General features: G+C 42.0%; 1 long non-coding RNA gene across 1 annotated transcript; it reads left to right on the forward strand.

The window, feature by feature from the left end:
• The first annotated feature begins 1,965 nt into the window (after positions 1–1,965).
• On the forward strand, positions 1,966–14,276 carry LOC121140884. The gene is made up of 2 exons (XR_005877835.1): positions 1,966–2,270; positions 12,973–14,276. It is a non-coding gene; the product is annotated as an uncharacterized LOC121140884 (long non-coding RNA).
• The last annotated feature ends 901 nt before the right edge of the window (positions 14,277–15,177 follow it).

Below are 15,177 nucleotides of genomic sequence, written 5' to 3' on the forward strand. Positions count from 1 at the left end.
TCCTTTCCCAAGTAACATATTCTTATACTTAAATTTTGAAGTCAAGGCATTTTCAAAAGATAGAAGTTGGATTAATTCAGCAGCATTTATAATCAAGTGTACTTTAGTATCCTTCCTTATCAATGAAAAACTGAAAAACATAATAGCGTACAGTATCCAGACTCTCTGTGTATTTTCCATCTTTACGTGGCTTATTTATTTATCTATTATTACTTTATTTCTTTCACTTTCATTTATTTTTCTCTGAGACAGGGTTTTTCTTTGGAAATCTGCCTGCCTCTGCCTCTGGAGCAATTCCTACCGGCGTGCGCCACCACAGCCCGGCTTCTTTATTTTCTCTCTCAATCTTACATATATTTTTAAACACACTGTAAACCTTTAGAGGTTTTTCTTCATCCAAGTATGATTTTACTGTAAATCTTTATGTTTTTGTGGCCACATGTCTTATCTGTAAAACCGCGGCTGTTTTAAACTGCCGGTTTTTTTTCAAGATGGCGGGCATAAGTGTGACTACAGCTTACCGCCTCAGTCCATGCTGACCTCCAGCAAAAGCTGCCACTTCCAGCTGTACGTACAACTTTTAAATCGTTAGCAAAGCCTCTTAAAAGAACCTTGTTGCCTTTTTTTTTCTTTTAATGCTGAGTCAGGAAGACTAACTTAAGCCAGCCACGAGTATCTGCTTGCTGCTAACAAAACAGAGCCCACCTGAGAAAATGCTGCTACCAAAAGTCTGTGCTTCTCTCCGTTCTTCTGTTTCTATAATTCCTTTAAAGCTTTTGTCATTCTACGTGGAAATTCAATCCCACTTCTGACAACCATTCTCTATAGAGAAGCTTTTTCCTTGAGAGGATCCTTCCCGCCAGCCTGGTTCTAGAGCCGCATCAGTCCCAAATAAACACACAGGAGGCTATATTAATTATGAAGCTGTTGGCCTTGCTTGTTTCTTACTGGCTACCTCTGACTTAAGTAATTACCCCATAATTGTTAATCTAAGTATGTCTCTTACCGGAGAATAGTTCCGGGCTTCCTACCCCATGGCATTACATCTTGACTCTCTTGTGTTTCTCCTTCCCAGAGTTCTCCTGGACTCCTAGTCCCTCCTATCTAGATTCCCTATAGGCCAGACAGTGCTTTATTGACAAATGCACAGGACTTCCCCAACAACCAGATATAGCCAGGAACAGAATGTAGGATTCTGCTTGGATGAAGTTCAAAAACAGACAAAACTAATCTTTCTTTAGACAAGTTAATCATTAACCTAGGCTGGTAGCGTTGATGAGGACATGGCCCACTATGACTAGGAATAGCAGAGCACATGCTTAGCATACGCAAGGCTCTGGGTTCAATTTACAGAACTGCACGGAACAAACCAGAAAGCAGCGTGCAAGAGCTACTGGTGTACTGGAACATACCCATTTCTTAATCTGGATGTTGGACAGACAGAGGTGCTCACGGAACAAAGACCCTTGCTGCTTATGCACTTTTCTGAATGTCTATCATTCATCAAAGCGCATGTCTTAAGTCATAAATTCTTTCATTCACTTCACTGAAGACCAGTAGAATTCTATTGCCCATTCTAGGAATCTAGAGAAAAATCAGCATGCAAGAAATTCAATCATCATTCCACTCTGTAATTCCAACCTGAACCACCAAACTTCTTTCTTGGAGGTTGCCTCTGTTAAGAATGGTTTGCTTGTGCCCCACAAGGTTCCACGTGACGGAGGCTTGGTCCTCATTATAGTATTAGAGGTGGTGGAATTCTTAAGAAGTAAAGCCGAGTGTGTGTGTGGGAGGGGGACTTGGTCACTGATGACACTGTCCTTGAAAGAATTTAAATTGTTCTCATGGGACAATATAGTCAGTTCCCATGACAGAGGTTGTTATGACAGAACAAGGCTAGTGCTTCCTTAGTCTCTTTGACTTCCTCTTTCACTCAGTGATTTCCTGTTCTGTTGCCATCTGCCAGAAGGCCCTCAGCAAAAGCTAAATACAGGGATCAGCTAGAACCAGGACTTTCAGCTTCCAGAACAGAGCTGAGCAAACCTCTTTCTTTACAAGTTTCTCGGCTTCAGGATTGATGTAAAGGCAAAGGAAGGAAAGCCGAGCTGATCTGGAAGTCCAAACGGAGAGTAGGAGAGGGAACAAGGAAGAGTTAGTTTAATGGGAACTGCCTTCTCACCTCTGCTTGGTGAAATCCTCACTTTCTTCAAGTTCCGTTTGATGACATTTCCTTCTGAAACCGCCTATGAAAGTCTCAAACAAAACTTAAGGTATGGTACTTGTCTGCCTTACTCATTTATTACCTATGATTATGGCAATTTCTAGGAGCCAATCCAATGTAATGCCGAAAGCTTGGACTATGGAATCATCAAAGTTTCAAGGGTCCTCTCTGCAATTCCCTGTGTGAGCTGAAGAAAATTGCTTAATTATTTTTGTCCCTCACTTGTAAAGTGTAGATTACAACAACCACATCTACAATACGCTGTTGTAAAGAAGAAAAAAGATAACAGATGTGTTGGTCCTGGGGAGCAGTAAGGTTTCAGGGAACGATTCCTGATGCTTTTATTGAATATTATCTATAGATGACACATTCCTGAATAATGTGAAATATGTCTTAGATGGCTCATATATATGACACATGGCTTGTCTTGTATGTAGTCACATTCATCTCTCTCTTACTCCACAGCAAGCACTCCAGCTCAATGTTGTTTGTTTTTTGGTTGGTTGTTTGGTTGGTTGGTTTTATGGGGAGGGGAAATGCTGGGGACCTTCCTAAGTGCATCACATACTCAGTAGTATTAAGGGGCACCCACAACCTAAGAACTACAACTTGTATGTGGTAATATCCCCCACCTTGCACAATGCTGAGGTTTGGAGTGGGTAGATGCTTTGTAACATGTGGAATTTACTGGGAAATTTTGTATTGGTTTTAATCTGCAGTGCTTAAAGCAATAATAATAATAATGAAGACCGTCTTTTGTGCATTTTCTTATCTCTAGGGTATCCAGCCATTCCACGTGCTCAGAGTTGTCCCAGTGGGACACCGAAAGTTCTGTAATCCAGGAAACCCCTAGCTGTAAGAGAGTCACCCTACTGTGTGCTGCATGCACAGCTAGCCTGCTGCTTTAATGGGTGCCACATCCAGCTCTACCTAAAGCCCTGCCCTCTGTTTGGCATTTCCTCTACATACTCAAAACAGACCCTGGAAATTCTCCACCTCCCTGCTTCTCCCATCTTTTCCTCTCTCCATTAACATTCAAATAGTCCATTTTTTCCATTGAAAACAAACAAACAAAAACTTGAAAAACCAATCACAGGGCCGAAATTGTAACTCAATAACACAGAACTTACCTAGCATGTGTGTGGTCCTGGGTAGCTCCCCAGAACAGTAAACAAATAAATAACAATAAAGAGGTCTCAGACCTACATCTTTCTCAAGCTACCACCCATTTTCTTGGATCTCCTTTATAAGAAAATCCCTTGAATGGATTGTTTACACACAGGTTCCAATTTTATTTCTCTCTCTTGCCATTTTCTATTAAACCATTTCTATCAGTTTTTCTTGTCCCCAGCTCTCCGTAGAGAAAAATCCAGTCACTGTTTGACAATGATCTGGAATTTTCTCAGAATGTCCAATAGTGAGAAACAAACTTCTATTGTATTTATGCATTGTATTTGGTTATATTTTTTAATCACAAAAATTTGTTCCAGACTATGTGATGGAGCTAATAACTTCCATATTCATGTGCCCAGCTCATATACTTCCCCTGCCATTTATACATGTCTATTCAGCTGTCTAGCACACAACCAACTGAATACATAATAGAGTCTCAAACCTAGCATATCAATACTAAACTTTTAAGCAGCTCTCTGTCAGAAAATATCCCTCCCTTGGCTGCTCTCATGCCTTGGAGCTTCTCACCAACCACGACTCCTAAAGGCCACCGTCTTCTAGGCTGCTAGAGCTTTCCCACCAACCACAACTCTCCTATCCATTCCATTCACTTTAGCAAGAGAGGCTATTGTCTTCTAGGCTGCATTAGCTTCCTACTACTCCAGTTGCTTCTGAATATGGAGGTATATAGCACACCAAGAACAGAGGTCAATGTCAGTCATTTCTCTACACAAATCCTCCTCTAGTAGCTTCTCGTGTCACCATCATGAATTGAGAGCCCAGGACATAGAACATGTTTGGTAAACACTCTCTTTGGTAAAAATGGCGCACCCTTACCTTAATCTGCAAAACCTAATAACAACCTTTTCTGTCACCTTTCTGGTAGGTAACCATTCACTACACTCTTTCTCCACACAGACTCCTGGCCTCCTTATTCTTACACACACACACACACACACACACACACACACACACACACACGCATGTACTCACACATGCACGCATACACACAGACCTCCACCACTCCCCAAAAACCCACCCAACTCCAGGCTGCAGCCTGTAAGCTAGCAAACCCCACCCAGAGGTTCTCCTTTAGAATTTAGCGTCTAGATCCTCTCCTGACTCACTCCTGTTCTTATCGGGTTCCCCTGAAGTTTTCACTCTGCTTTGAAACATTTCTCTACCATGAGCACACAAGGCAGTGGGAATATGAAGATGAGACTAAATGGCCTCCTCCCCCAAGAAACTGATAGATCAAACTGGGGAGTGGCCTTCCTGGAAAGTTTCTTAGAAGAGGGTCCCATGAACTGAACCTTTAAAAAAAAGGCGTTAAGGGAGAGGAAGGGAGGGATGATAAGAGGAGCCTTTTAGGGAGCTGACATGTATGTGGGTAGGGTGCAGAGGCTGCCTGATCAGGCTTATCGGTCTCCAGAGCCTGGTCATGTGCTCCGATATGAGCCTTGGGAACAGCTTGGTGACATGCATGGGTGAAAAAACTGACCTGTGACAAAGATGACACAGGCAAGGAAGCAAAAAAAAAAAAAAAAAAACAGAGATATGAAAGCTTCAGAGCACTGCCAGTGACAAAAGGGGACTCTCGGACAGGTGCCTCAAAAGAGGGTGTAAGCCAGAGATTGGTTCATCCCACAGGAACAGGGCAGAACAGGATTCCTCATGCAGCGAGGCTCAGGGGTGCAGGTCTGTTAACACCGACCCTCACCGCTCTCCAGTGCATCATTTCTCCTGGGGCCCAGCCCCTTGCAATTTCTCTCGCTTGAATCTGGGCTGGGTCTATTATTTGCTTTGACCCAGTGGTTCCCAACCATTGAAGAATCCCCCACCCCACCCTGAGAAGATTTACAATGTTTGGAAACAGTGGGGCATTCTGTGGGAAGGGCTGTTCTAGCAATTTCCATGATACTAACAGATACAGTCTGGGATTTTGCCACACAGTGCACAGTTCCTCACAGCAAAGACTCATCACCTAGCCCACAATGTCAAGTGTGCTGAGACCAAGCAAGCAGAGTACAGCCTAATCTTTTATCTCTGCACCAACTAAACATTTAGATGACCTAAGACCACCAAGGGTTTGCCAAACATGCTCCACGCCCAGGGTTCAAAACAGAACCTGACAACAGCAAAACCAGAAGTTTTAAAGTTTTCTCTCTTGGAAGTGCAAGTACCCAGACTTTATGTCTTCCAGCTCAGAGATTCATGGAGACAACACATGAGAGGCCAAGTGAAAAGGACAGAATCATAAGGAAGGCTCCATGGAGACCAAGTAAGTCTCCAAGGAAGAGAATGTGATAACAGGAAAAGTGAGGCCTCAGATGTGCAATGTCAGGTAAGCTCCTCCAGGAAGTCTCCAGCCATCTGAGCCGCCTTGGCTACAGTAGCTGGCCTGTGAGCTAAGAAGTTTTCAAGGATATGCTAGCATTACACTTAAGAAACAGAGGCACTGTTGTTACTTATCACTGTTTAATTCATTTATGAGCAAATAAATAAGATATTGATTTAAAAACCAAGTCTTAGAATGATTTGTCACACCCCAACTGGTAAAATAATAACCAAAAACATCATGGACAGTGTTCTAAGTACTTCTTAACTACGATGTATGAGATGGAACCTGCTATGTTCAATGCATCTTAGCCAAGAGAAAATCTAAGCATAGAAGAACAGGGAAGTCAATTTCCCACTCAACATTAGCACATCTTGGGAACAGAGCTGGGCATTGACTCCAAAGGCTGCATGTGCACCATGAAGCCTCTATATACTGTAGTCACACATCCATTCATTCAACATTCATGGAGAATCCAGCATGTGCTAGGTACTGTTCTGTGTCACAGAGTACTAGGGATTTGAAAACAAAATTCCTGGGTTCATGGAACCGACTTCTAGTGAGTCTGAGAAGCTACAGAGGTGTGCCATTGGGTGGGAAGACTCCGCCCATCCGTAGGGTGTGGTGGACATTGATTAGTGTTCTGACAGCCATCTAGTCAAGCACACCACTTACACCTGGATATTATCCATTTTATTAGATGGAGTCCTTGAAGACTGTTACTAGAGGTGATCAACTCTGCTAGACAGGCCAGCTCAAGTCACTTTACTGTGGTATTTGTCCCTTCAGAATACTAGCAAAAAGATTGAGAATGGTTGGGGGTTCCATTCCAGTCAGGGCTCCCAAATAAAACTATTGAGAAATTAGTGCTACACAGACTTTACCCTTACCCTGATTTCAAATGTGTAGAGAGGTCTTATTCTACAAATTTATTGTTGATTCTGTGAGCTAGCTGATATCCTCCTAGTAAATTCCTGTGCTGAACTAGGAAGGGACAGGCTCTGAGGCTTGTGGAAAGGGCTCCAAATCTGGAGTTCAGGAGAAGGTGTCTGGGCTAAAGGAGAGGAACTGCTAAGAGCCAAGTAAACGACAACAGTGTCATATAACCTGATTAATCCCTCGGAGCTCCAACTCCTGCATCTAAATCGGAACAACTGATATTTCCTCAATCTTTTGGAAAATCGTAAAGCCAAGCTCCTGCATGCTTCCTTCCTGAAACTGTAATACCTCAGGAAGAGCTCTGAGCAGAGCCATCCTGAAGACAACACCAAAAGCCATTTTCATAGCAGAGACTGAGAGGTACGGCACGGGTCAGCTAAATGGGGCTGAAATCAAACTGCAGAGAGGCCAGGGTCAGGACTGCACCTGACTTCAGAACGGGACCAGCAGTGTGCAGACAAGAAAAACCAGATTCCTAGGCCCCATCTGGACTCACCTAATCCAAACCTCTGCGGCAGGAACCAGGGATTTTCATTTCCACACACTAACCAGTGTGAGACCCTAAATCTGATTGTCAAGGTTTTCGGTGCTGGAACACAGCCCCTTAGAATGCTGTCTAGTTCAGTATGTGGATGTGTGGCCTTACTACAAGGCAGATTCTGACTCAGAGGGCTTAAAGTGGAGCTAGAAAGTCCCCAGAGGATGACTGTAGATGGGTCACAGGGTCTGGATGAAGCTTAGCCGGAAGCTGGCAGCAGAAGGCAGGGAGGCAGCAAGAGAAGCCAAAAGCACAGCTTCTTACTCACGCCTTGGCAAACGGACAGAACACGGCCTCAGAGCCTGCAAAACCAACAGCTTCGCTACGGCACTGTTGCCATCCTCCTGGATTAACCTGTGTGTCTCCATAAGCAGTTACAAGGCCTGATCCATTAATTAGGTCCTTAAATAGCTCCTCCGCTGTGCCCGGTCTCTCCTATTCCTCGTTCAGCATCTTAAGATGAAACAAAGACAAAGAGGTGATCCTGAAGTTCAATCTCATGCAATTAGGTGCTTTGTTCTTAATTAGAGTGTAAAGTTCTCTTTTTGTAGGCCATTGAATCTGTGATAATCAGCTTTGTGTTTACTGTTCTCATAAAAACTACTTCATATTATGAAAACAAAAGCATCTAAAAAGCTGACATAGATTCCAAGTGATGTATGCGACAGAATCAAATTGTTCTGAAGCATTTTGCATATTTGATTGCCAGACCTGGCCCTTCCCTTTCCGCTCATCGAAGCATTCAATAGTAATTACCACTCAGGTATTATGCTGAGATCTGGCCCATGTTACTGGCAGCAGATGGTCCCATAGGCCTCATTCAGAAACTTGGAAATTGAACCTTTGCATGGAGTTTAATCAAAAACTTAGGATCCACTCCATTGTTGGATTTGCTTATTTAAAGGAAGACTATGCGCAAATCCCTTTTCTGATTTCTCTGGAGGAAACCCAGAAATGAAGGTAGAGCTCCAGATGGTAAGAAATAAACAACAGGTGGTCTGGGGTTTGCTCACAATTCAAGTCACATGAAAAATGGATGTGGGTTTGTTTTCTGAGTTATTTTCATTACAGATTTCAATCTATACTGCTCAACATAAAGTAGGTTTTATATATATACATATACACATATATATATGCTATACTTTATTTCATGTGTGCGTGTTAGTGTGCATATGTGTACACATAGGTACCATGTAACACATGTGGGGATCAGAGGACAACTTGTGTGAATTGATTCTCTTCTTCCACTATGTAGATCTCAGGGATTGAACTTGGATCTTCAGGCTTCGCAGCAGGAACCTTTACTGGCTAAGATATCTTGTTGGCCCTAAAGTAGGTTTTGAATAGCCACCACAGTGGTTATACGTAAAGGCAAAATGATGACTAAATGGGTGACTTGGCAAGTGTAAGCAATGCGTTTGGGGCACAAGACCCAGGAGAGCCTCAGAGCCCTTTATGTCTACATACAGACGTGTATTAAGCCACAAGTTTGAAAACACTCTGATTTATACACCAATTATTTCTAAATTATCTATTTTCAGCACATATAAATAATACTAAAAGTATGTCTTAAGCACTCATAAAAATTCTTTATGATGGGGCTAAGCTGTTTAAAGAAACTCCTGGAGGTGATTAGGAAAGAACATAAGACAGGCAAAAAGGAGACAGGCATAAGAGGCATGGGAGACTGGGAAAGCAGTGCAGCATGGGAAGGGTGGGGTGAAGGGCATCATGGGAAGGCTGGAGTAAAGAGCGGGTGGGCTGAGACACAGATAAGAAGAGTAGAAGAGAAAGAAAGATGTGGGAGCAGCTCACAGTTACTCTGAAAGATTCGAGAAGAAAGGCAAAGTATCAAAAGCAGTTATGTCTCCTGTGAGAGACTGAAAACGAACCAAAGTACCTAGAATAACCACCCATGCAGCATTCTCTATCCATCCGCACTGCCACAGTCTACTGCGCTGCTTTCCATATGGCCTAATTTTTTTATGTATTATTAGTATATGTTTCTATCTTCCATTTTTCAATTAGAATACGGGACCATGATGCCAGGTCATGTTCTCTGTCATATTGCCCAGATCTATATCAGTGCCTGGCTATGGTAAACACATAACAAATTATTAATTGGAGGAATTAATAAGTGAATCTGAGAAAGGACTTGAAGAGAAGAAAAGATCAGTAGAGATACAATGACCAAAATAGAGATACCATGAACAAAGATGGTGGAAATGATGGTAAATAAAAATGTAATTATTGTGTAACTTAAGATTTAAGCAGTTATGTGCTATACTTTGAGTATGAGTTGTCCTGGCCCGAGCACATACTGGGGCGTAGTGCCCAATTAGTAGTGTTAAGAGTTGGAGCCTTTATGGGGTGATTAGGGTTAAGAGGGACTAATATCATTCTCATGACCCTAGATTCATTTCCTTGGGATGGATTAACAGTGTAAGCACAGGCTGTTATAAATAGAGCCAGGGACTGTGTGTGTAGTTTAAAGATAAAGTCCTGTCCAGCATGCACAAGGCTGAGCGTTCAATACACAAAACTGTACTATACCTCAAAGCCCCCATCTCTTTTCAGCATTGCTTGCATGCACTGTTGCTTTCTTCCTTAATTGGTAGCACTCTGAGGAGCTCCAGAAGATGCCATTGCTTCACTCTGACCTTCCCCACCTTTGGAACTGTGTGTGAGCTCCAAACTCTCGTCTTTGTAACTTACACAGTCTCAGGAACTCTATTACAACAACAGAAAACAGATTAAGACACTATACGAGACCCTAAACACATTCAAACTCCAACTGAAGCATCAAAGAAACATTGTAAAATATTTATGAGTACAACAATAAAAGATATAGCAGTTCTCAAAGAGAACAACTCGTCCCTCCATCCCAGCTTAAAGGACCCACAGACTCAGAAAGCCGCTAAGCCTTCCCACCCTTGGCTGCAGAAAAGAGCCTTCCAGAAAAGTTTCCTTGCCCTGGGGCATCTTTGGGTCCTCTGTGTAAAATCCCACCAGAGTGAGCTTCGAAAGTTACTTGGGCTCTGTTCAGAAAAAGGAGAAAATGCAAGGGAAGAAATAAAGTCAGTAACTAGTCAGAGAAGAAAGTTTGACAGAGCAGCCCTCCTACTGCTTCCTTTCTCCTCAGACAATGTCTTATTGTTCAGATTATGTTTATGTGAGAGGAGACAAAGCCCCAGCTGTATGCCTGCAGTTGGGTACCTCCTAGTACTTCTTTTACCAAAAGTCTTGGCGGAGCAGGACTGATGCTGAAGAGGTCAGATTAAGCAAAGGACATAGGATCGACTTGTCGTTTGCTTAGGAGAACCCACTCTAAGGCACCTTCTTTTGAACTGGTCCTTGGCTTATATGCCTGCTGCTACATGTCTTCAGAACTACAGCACATCATCGTTTTCATCTCTGAAAATGAAGGCAAATGTTGGCAAATCTCATACTGGTGATGACCTCCCAAGAGTGAGGAGCATTTATTTTTTATTTTTATCTATCTATCTATCGATCTATCATCTATCTATCTATCTATCTATCTATTTAATGTAATAGAAGACAGCACTTCACAATGTGGCTCTGGCTATCCTGGAATTCACTATGTAGATCAGGCCGGCTTTGAACTCACAACATCTGCCTACTTCTGCCTCCTGAGTGCTGGGATCAAAGGTGCCTGGCTAGCAGACACTTGTTTTATAAAGGTCAAACAAATGCTGAGAATTATATTTGCTTTTTGCTGGTCCATTTGATTTCAAAATTGCATTTGTTTATTTGAGGAGAGGGGACATGCATGCCATTACACATGAAGAAGTCAGAGGACAACTTGGGGGAGTTGGTCTGTCTTTCCACCAAGTAGGTTCCCAAACTCAGATCATTACTGAACCATCCAGATGACGCCTATGATAGTTTTCAAAGTATTATTAAGTAAAACTTTGGTGGATTATAGGAAATACATTTTAATGTTTTCCATTTGTTTTTTGTTATTTTTATTGCTGTTTGGTTCAACATTGGAATGTGAACTTGAGATCCTGTGCCATGCTAGGTAAGAGGTCTACCACTGAGCTATAGCCCTAGTCCTTGACAGTTTTAACATCCATGTATTTTTTAAGAAATCAAGTGGTCGACGAAAACCATGTTTTTTTTTTCCTAAAAAAAAAGTTGATCATTAGATTGAAAATTGGCCGTTATGGCCATAACTACCACTCAGATATATTTTTCAGTAATTGTTCTCAGAAAATATTGTGGGTTTTTGTTGTTGTTCCCTGCTCACATATTTCATCTTTATAACACTGAATACCAAGATAATTCCTGTTCATAGATTAACAGGATTATACCACAGCCTGAATTTGGTAAACTGTTGATGCCATCTAAACCTGCTGTAGATTCTTCTTTTTCCTTTTTTAATTGAATATTAACATATCTATAATGAACCACATAAGACATCAGTCTTGAGTATATAGCTTAGTGAACTTTGATATGTCTTCATTGACAAGTGACCAGTAAGATCAAAATGTATTTTCCAGCATCCTCAAAGATTTCTTTCTACCCTATCCAAGCCATCCCTCTCCAAAAGGTAATTGTTATGCTGACTTCTTTTATCACAGATTAGTTTTATACACCTTGAAACTCGTATAAATATAATCATAAACTGCAATAAATATAATGCATAAACTGTGATAGATGATAAGCTTATGTGCACATTTCCAGGAGCTCAGGCTGCAATGAATCTCTTATGAGGGTGAGATGGGAGCACAGAAAGAAGGGATTTTACCTAGCCTGACTATCTATCTATCATATCTATCTATCCATCTATCTATCTATCTATCTATCTATCTATCTATCAATCTATCTACCAAAATTGAGCCTCTCCATGTAGCTCAGGCTATTCTGAAACTTCCTAAGTAGTCTAGACTGGCCTTGAATTTACAACCCAACTTCCTCAGCCTGCCTAGGGCTAGAACTCCAGGCCCTCATCACCACAGCCCACACACCCAACTTTTGGAGGAAGAGGAACAGGTTCAGACTTGTGGTAAAACAGAGAGGGCTCAAAGGTAAATATTTACTCTCACTAAAGTAGTGATTTCCAAAGTGTGGTTTCAAACCACCTGGGCCACACTGACCTGGGACCCTAGTGACAGCTGCCAATCACCACTGCTTACTCCTGCCTTCTTCATTAATAATCCGCATTTATTTATTTACAAATTCATTTTTAAGGTTGGAGTACAAATGGGTTTCATTATGACATTTTATATGCTTATGTTGATGATCTGAACTTAAATATGCCATTTGGATTTCTGTTTTTGTCTTGGTGGTTTGCAGGTTTTGTTTTGCTTTCACACGTGAATTATAATATAGGGAACCAATATTATAGCCCAAATGAAATGATGGAGCAGGTTATAAAGAGCCTTTCCTTCAGTTCAAGTCTAAGTGTTTGGATTGAATCCAAGTGGGTAAGGTAAAGCCATTAAAGAAATTGTTAAAGGGAAGAAAATTTAAAACTCAAGGTAAGTGGCCTTCCTAAGTGCAGTCTTTCCACGCCTCCACTGTGACAGTGGTGAGGGGCTCTACGGAGTGATGCCTTAACTAAAGACCAAAGCAGAAAGGAGTATTTTTGTCTTTTGCCCTGGTTAAGGGTTGGGAAACCTGCTCTGTAAAGGGATTTCTAAATAAAACTATAGGAGGGCTTTGGTTCAGTCTGAGCTCCTGCAGTAGACCCAACAGAGCAAACAAAATGGACTTGCTTAAGCTGACTTTCTGTTCCAGGAGCCACATCTCAGGTATCTGACTTGAAGAGAACCAATGAACCAGGAGGCGAGGGAAGAGCTCAAGAACCGGCAGTTCAGCCCTCAGACAAGGAGGTTCCTTCTAGCTGATACAGGGGGAAAGGAAGACTGAGACCACCAGCCCACTCTTGATCATTCTGCTTTCTTTTGCAGTCTGTTTCCACCTGGCAAGCGAAGTTTAATGAGCCGGTGGGTTCATTAAACACTTGTTCTGTTTTACAGAATGAAGCATTGCCGGATTCTAGAACCACAGTTAAAAACCAAGATGTGTGAAGCTGTAATTTTGTCTTCTGACAAGCCGGATAGTAAATATTCTAGGCCTCACAAACCACATAGTCTCTGTTACACCTACACAAATGTGTCTTCACAGCAGGAGACAGAAAGTAACCCTAAAATATGTAAATGGACGAGGATGGCTGAATTCCAATAAGCACTGCTTGTGAAATTAGGTGGGCAGGATTTCGCTGACGCAAAGGAGTTATTTGCCCAGCCTGGACGCAAATAATTTCACTTACCCTAGTAAGAAGCTTAAAGTTCAACATTTAACTCCAAAAGGCTTATCTCATGATAGCAACTCCTATCATAAACTATGTCTAGTGGCTTCAGTTTAAGCAAATATAAATCTGGAACAAATTATAAGGGGAAAGCCACAAAATCTAGACTGCGATGTATTGTACAAGATGAGAAGTAATAAGAAGTGGATACGGGAGTCTGAGGACGCAGAGGGAATGTTTTAGTGTAGATTAAAATAATATTAAGAGATTTATTACTAAACACACGAAGCTTGCCTAGACCCGGAGCAATGAGGAAAAAACAAAGCCAGCTTGAATAATATACAGAGGACAACTGGGAACATTTGAACACAACCATTATACTAGATGATATGTCAGTGTTTTGTTTCTCAGATGTGATGGTGACATTGTAGTTTTATGAAGAATGATTCTATTCTTAGAAGGCTATGATAATGTTTAGGGATAAAATCGTGTGCAGACTGCTTCAGTGCAAACCAGAACGGGAGGAGGAGGACACGGTCCTCATAGGCGATAAATTTAGGTGATGACGCACATATGGTGAAGGTACATTTAGTTCTTGGTTTGATTTTGATTTTCTGAGACAGGGCCTCCCCGCTGGACTATAACTTGGTATGTAGTGCAGGCTGGTATCAAACTCTCAGCAATTCTCCTGCCTTATCCTCCCAAGTACTGGAATTACAGGTTTGCACATACTATTATCTCCATTTTTCTGTGGCTTCGAATTAAAAGAGCAAATAGATGTTGTAGTGAAGTGATCGGTCTATAGTACTCTCGTTTCTCCTTTTGAAAAGTGATGTCAGCACTTACACCTTCCATATCTGCTCACTCCCCTCCTTATGTCTCCCTCCCTCCTCTCTCTCACCACCCTTTTGAGTGTCCTTCCTGCAGGATGGTGAGGTGCATATAGTCACAGAGGCAGAGCTGCCAAGTGACAGAGTCTGCCCATTTTCAAGGTGACACAGTCTGCCCATTTTCAAGGTGACAGAGTCTGCCCATTTTCAAGGTGACAGAGTCTGCCCATTTACAAGGTGACAGAGTCTGCCCATTTACAAGGTGACAGAGTCTGCCCATTTTCAAGTCCCCTGCCTTAAGCATGTGTCCTCCTTTATCTTTCCTTTTTTTCTGGAACAGCCCAGGTTTCCCTCCAGCCCCTTCTGGAGTGTTTTCTAGTTCCTTCCCTTTCTCCTTGGCAGTTACAGAACAGGGCAATGAAAACTGTGGGGAGGGGGGGGCGGACTGTGGAGTAATTGGCAGTCACAGATTAGATACACCACTTAACTTTTGTAAGCCCCTGTTTCCTTATTCATAAATGGAACAAACTATTTTTCTTGCTATGGTCAAGTGTCACAATACAATTTTTCTTTACTGGGCAAGAGGTTTCTAGATATCTCAACACTGATCTGGGATAATTGCTGAGCTCAGCCTGAAACAAGTGTTTATGTTCTATAAGAATGATTAAGAACACAGGAGAGGGGGAGGAAGGTGGTGAAAGGGGGGGAGAGGAACGGAGGAGAAAGGAGAGAGGAGAGAAGAAGACAGGAGAGAAAAGGGGATGTGAAACAGGAGGTCTTGTGTGTTCCTGAGGGCAAAGTGCAAGCCCTTTGAAGTCTTTTATGATTCCAGTCTGCCCAGATTGTATCTGTGTCTTTTCA

Source organism: Mesocricetus auratus, unplaced genomic scaffold (genome assembly GCF_017639785.1).
Source record: "Mesocricetus auratus isolate SY011 unplaced genomic scaffold, BCM_Maur_2.0 Super-Scaffold_100006, whole genome shotgun sequence".
Taxonomy (NCBI): Eukaryota; Metazoa; Chordata; class Mammalia; order Rodentia; family Cricetidae; genus Mesocricetus; species Mesocricetus auratus.